Raw genomic sequence first — 6000 nt, 5'->3', positions numbered from 1 at the left:
TACTCCCAACTGAATTTGTAGATGATACATTTTGACTAACATACTGAAAGGCTGAATAACTCAAAATACTGACATAATAACTGAAAATGCAACATTAATGTATTGATAATGAAATATTCTTAACTAAGGCATGTATATCTAAAATAACTCACGTAGCAAGTGTAATTCATGAACTAAACGAATCTACACAACTAGGGTTCTAAGTTTCACGCAAGAACTAAGTAACAATTCCATGAAAACATGATAATTCGATTTGGATTAGTCTAACAGCTGAATCACAACACGAATTTTGAAATTCTAGAAACCCTAGGTCTAACATGATGTTGAGAATCAAGAATCTTACTGAATTATAAAGACCTAATGAGTGAAAGGAACCCACTAGTAAAATCCCACATACCTGGTGACGAATTTCACGGAGAAATATTTTGATTTCAGGGCTGAAACTGGAGGAAACCTTGTTGCGTTCTTGGAGAGGGTTGGTCAACTCTTTCTCTTTCGTTCTGTTCAACTTGGATTAATGTTGGAGAATGATTTGACTAGGGTAAGTTCTAATTAAGTTACTACCCTAAAACTAACTAAAACGACGTAGTTTAAGGGTCCGACACATAGGGAAAAGACCAAAACAACCCTGACATAAAAGTTGTCAGGACCAACCGACGGACCTAGTCCATGGACCATAATCCATGCTAAGGTCCGTCCTGGTCAACCAACGGACTGTGGTCCTATATACGGTCTGTAGGTCCTGGCGTAGTTCTGGACTTCGCTGAATTTTCCTGGGGTTTTAGGGAGTCTAAACCACGGACCGTGGTCCCACCTATGTTTCGTAGGTCATGGCGTGGGTCGAGACTTGGCTCAAAATTTTTGGGGTTCTGGAAAGAGAGCAGCAGGTGGCCAACCACGGACCCCACCTACGGTCCATTGGTGGCACCTACAATTTTTGGAATCTGCATTTCTGGTCTGTCTAGAATACGGGATGTTAGAGCTTGTTAGATTCTCTCTTATCATTTTCCATGCTAGTTTGAGTTCCATTCGAGGACGAATGTTTCCAAGGTGGAGATATTGTAACACCTCTTACTTTAGAAAGGTTAAAGTGACCTAACAAGCATATCCAAAAGCCTAAAAAAGGCCAAGGACCCTTCACAAGAACCCTAAGCGGTCGATTTAGGGTACCACTGGCCATTTAGAGGCAATGGGTTGGACATTAAAGGCAACCCTGAAAAGGGACACTTGGACGGTTGGCTTCACGGACCTTGGAACCCTAAATTGTCTATGTAGCCTCCCATTTAAGGCACTTTGGTAGTTTTGAGTTAGGGTCATTTCAGTCTTTCCCGTTATTGTTTGGTATCTAAACTACATCATTTTGACCCCTATTTCAAGACCTATATAACTGAACAAAAAGTTAGGGTTTCACTTCAAGATTCTAAATTCACCATAGTTGTTGGGCATTGATTACTAAGGTATGTTAGTATTTACAGATGGAGTCCTTTCCTCCATAGGGTTCCTAAAATTCTCAAGTTTTACAAGTTAGATTCTTAATTCAAAGTTAGGGTTTTCTTCAATCTATATAAGTTCTCTTTAATTATGATTCAATTGATTATTTTCTTTTATTTTATGCAAGAATTGAAGTAAGAACATGATTATAAGTTGAATCCATATGAACCCATGCATGATTCATGATTTTATACTATGAACACATGATGAACTTTATGAACAATGAAATTATGAATTTAAGAATATATGCATGCTTTTATGAAGTTTATGTACATGATGTTAGGATACTTTGAGAGTAAAGTATCAATGTGGTTATTGTGAAATGTTTTCTCACATACTACTAAGAGCATAATTGTCAATGAATTTCTCACAGAAAGGATTCATAAAGTTGAAAGTTTTTCTCACCTAAGTTGAATCAAATTAAGGAGCTATTCTAAATGAACTTTCGCTTTGATTGTTTTCTTAATTGTGTCTTTCCTCGGATGATGAAAATAATATGATTAAAAACTATTATATGTGATGTTTTACTTAGCACCGCGTGGACTAGAGGTGATTACCCATGTCCCATAAATTATGTGTCATCATAGATTGATTGTCGAAGATAGACATTAGCTAGTGGATCCACTTTAGCTCAGACTTATGTGTCTAACCTTTTCGGTGTGCGACAGAAACTAGATTCCACGGTAAAGATCACATGGTCTACGTAGGTTATATGGTAAACTTCCCACAATAATGAACTAAGTTTACTTTTAAAGCATCTCTCAAGTGTTTTAAAGATTTTAAGCCTGCATTGACCATGATTATGACTAATGTTTTCTAACCTTTTATCTTATGATTTAGCTTGTTCATTCTATGTCATGAAATGTTTTTTTGGCATGATTTCATAACTCTTATGCATGTCTATCATACTTAGTACATTCCATGTACTAATGCATACTTGTGGCTAAATTGTTTCACTAATTTAGGGACCGGCGCTCCTACCTCTCATGTTGGTGGCTAGTTGATCTTTTGGTGCTCAAGGATTGATGGGTCCTCATGTTCCGAGGACCGAGATACTTTTATAGATTTTATGTCATTTTAGTTTATAGACATTTGGACGTGGTGTATAGGTTACATCAAAACCACTCCCTTTGATATGTATATGTCTTATTTAAACTTATGTTAGAATTCCGCTCTTGTCAAACTCATTTATAATTCTAAGTGGCAAGTGTAGGGCCTTTCGGGGTCCTATAAGCCATGTTACACCTAGGGTATACTTTGGGTCGTAACAAATTTTGTCCCAAAACACAGAATGCCACCCTCATTCACTCTCAATTAATGATGACCCGACCTAAGTTCAACCTTAGAGAAGTAACTCGCTCTTTGGAGTTGATCAAATAACTTATTTACAATCAGAACTAACTCAGGAGTAGGATTTTTGAAATCTTTATCCCTAACCCAAACTATATGATGAATTCAACCCTTAGAAATCAACACCCTCGTCTATAGGCAAGTTATAAACTTAGCCTTAAGAGCATAATCTTCCCCTTCCCATGACATGATAGGTTCATTCAGAACCATCAATGTGACCAATCAGGTCCTACAATCTATGGAACCATGAATAACATTAAAATCTAGCATATTATTCTTTACAATATTAACATAAGTGACTCTATCAGAAACAAAAATAAGATAATTTCTATAAACTTTTCTAGCAGCAATAGAATAGCCAATGGGAGTAAAGACATGAAAGGGGTTAGAAAGGGTTTTCGGACCAACATCAAATCTCATGGCCACATAAGGAGAATAATGTCTCTGTGCTCAAATGTAGAAAAGTACTCTTTCTCTTGTTTGAGATAATTTCTCAAACTATCCTCCTAAAAGAGGTAAGTGCTATGAAATATCTCTGAACTCATTGCTCATTTAGTAAGCAAGGCTTATTTTTGCTCTTTGTAAAAATATTTTCGCCCGATTGAAATAATTACTCAAAAATGTCTCTTTAAAGGGTAACTTCTCTGTACTCGATCTTTATGAAAACTCTTTTACTTTTCTCAAAAAGTATTCTCTTTCTTCATGTAAAAATGAAACATTTGGGAAATACTTAGTTCCCTTATACTTTTTCTAAAACTTCTCTTTACTTCGTCAAAAACTCAGTTTAAACATTTATGTTTTGTTTAAAAGATTCTCAATAAAAATTCAATAAATACTCACGAGTAAAGTTCATGCTGAAAAATAGATATGAACAATCAACTCAATAATTTCAATAAACAATATACAACAATTCAATAATTATAAATAGGAATTTAATAATCAATAACTCAGGAACTCAAAACTCAATATAAACTTATCTCAAGAATACTGAAATCTAAGGAAAGAAGTGTAGATTGCTCTTTTACAAATTTGAAAGTAGAGGTATGGTGTTAGGATGAACTATTCCAACATTTTGATAGCCTTACATACCTGGAAAAATAAAGTTCTTGGCGAAATTGACGTAATAAGAATGGTTGAAACCTATATTTTCTCCTCTTAGAACCTTGCTCTAATGTATTGAAGTATTAATGGACATAAAAGAACTGGTTAACACTTTATAAGCCCTTAACTATGTGTAAAATATTATTGTTTAGGCTTAGAATAGTGATAAAAATGACGTAGTTTAGATACAAATACTTAGGGGAAAGACCTAAAGGGAGGCTTCATGGATCATCATCTGTATAGCCATCTGTGAAACTGTGATGGTACGAAAGGGCCTTACTAAAATGGGCATAACGTCTTACTTCGAACTCGAAATGAGGCAAGCTTGGTGGCGTTGGAAATAGAATAGTAATATCTTTAATTTGATAGTTCATTGGAGACCGAATTCATTATGTTCTGAGAGATATTGTTTTTTGAAGTTGACCATAACTTAAAAACTTATGAATCCACCCAAAAGGAGAGCTCGACGGTCCGTACAATGCCTCATGTGCTATAGGAAACCGTCCAGGAGATCCCTTGTCTGGAAGCCTTAGATGGCTGGGAAACCTCATGTAACACCCAAGAAAAAAAATTTGAACTAAGACTCGAACCGTTCTTCGTAGTGAGTGAGATTTTACCAAGGAATTTAAAATTTCTTAAGTTTTAAGGTCACTAGATGTAGCACCTTGAGTTTCATAAAGAATTAAATTGGAAATAGCAAAATCTGAAATTTTGCAAGTTAAGTATGAGTTTTAGGTTGACTTCAAACGGCCATAAATCCTAGCTCAAAATGAGTTAGGTATTCTTCCAGATATGGTTCGAAATCTCTTGGAATTATCTTTCCAACGCCACAAAGTTTGTGTGATTCCATGTTTTTATGAGTAAGTTATGCCCTTTGAAAGTTAGGCTGTCCAGTTAAGGAAAGTTAGCCGAAAATAGTAAGGGGTATTTTGGTTTTTTCCTTACCAAATGAGATTTAATTCATTTTTAGTAAGGTTTTAAGGGTATAATCCTATTGGATTCAGTTTTATACTCCTAAAATTTGACTAGGGTTTTAGTTGAGAGTTCAAGAAGAGAAAAGAAGAGAAAAAAGAAGAGAAAGAGGAGAGGATCAAGCGTTCGTCGAGATTCTTGCATCCTGTTGTGAATTTTCTCCATGGGTTTAATCCCTAAGAGGTATGTAAGCTTCCATAGTGTTGGGTTAGTTCACCCGCACGCCAATCATGTTATTTTCAGCAAAATTTCATTCCTGAATTTGGAAGATGTTAGTTCTTGATGAGTTTTTGATAGGTGTTCTTGAAGTTCATTCTAAATCTTGTGGTGTTGGGTTTTGGATGATTTCTTGAGATCAAAGTGAGTGTTATATTAGAGTGTAAAGTAATAGATTCTAAGTGATTGGGGAAGAAACCGTTCAATTCTAGGCGAATTAGGGTGACAAAATGAGCAAAGAATTTCGTCGAGTTTTCTGGTTTGGGGACTGATGCGCTGCGCCAGGCAGAATGCCCCAAACCCTCCTCTGAAGTTTAGGGGATGGCTCTCCGCGCCAATCAGAGAGCCAGGGTCGCCTGCCCCATCCAGTTTGTCTTCGGTTGCTCTGTTTGAGTTCGTTTAAAGTGCACCTTCACTCCCTTTCGATTCTAAATATTCTAAGCTACTTCTAAACACCTAAAATCATTCCTAACATGATCATAACATTGAATTCATAATTCAAATTCAAGTTAGAGTTAAGAGTTAAATTTTGAGAATTCTTTCGAACATTCTAAGAAAGTCCCTTTGAGTCATTTTGTGAAGTCTTCTACAACTTCTAGTAACTTGTTTCAAGACTCGAGTAAGTGAGAATGAGAGTGAGGATAATGTATTCATGAGTCTACACTATCATCTATATCTTTCATATCATGAACCATAACTCTTAAATTCATAATTCACATTCAAGAGAGAGTTAGGAGTAGAGTTCAAGAAAGCCTTAGAGTTCGATTGTGAACCCTTTGAGATCAACTATTGATTTGAACTAAGTTATGAGGAAGTAAGTAAGCGACTGAGAAGTGTAGTACACATGAGTTCCATAATGTTATGTAGACC

Source organism: Solanum tuberosum, unplaced genomic scaffold, assembly GCF_000226075.1.
Source record: "Solanum tuberosum cultivar DM 1-3 516 R44 unplaced genomic scaffold, SolTub_3.0 scf00074, whole genome shotgun sequence".
Taxonomy (NCBI): Eukaryota; Viridiplantae; Streptophyta; class Magnoliopsida; order Solanales; family Solanaceae; genus Solanum; species Solanum tuberosum.
Note: the sequence above shows the minus strand (reverse complement) of the source record.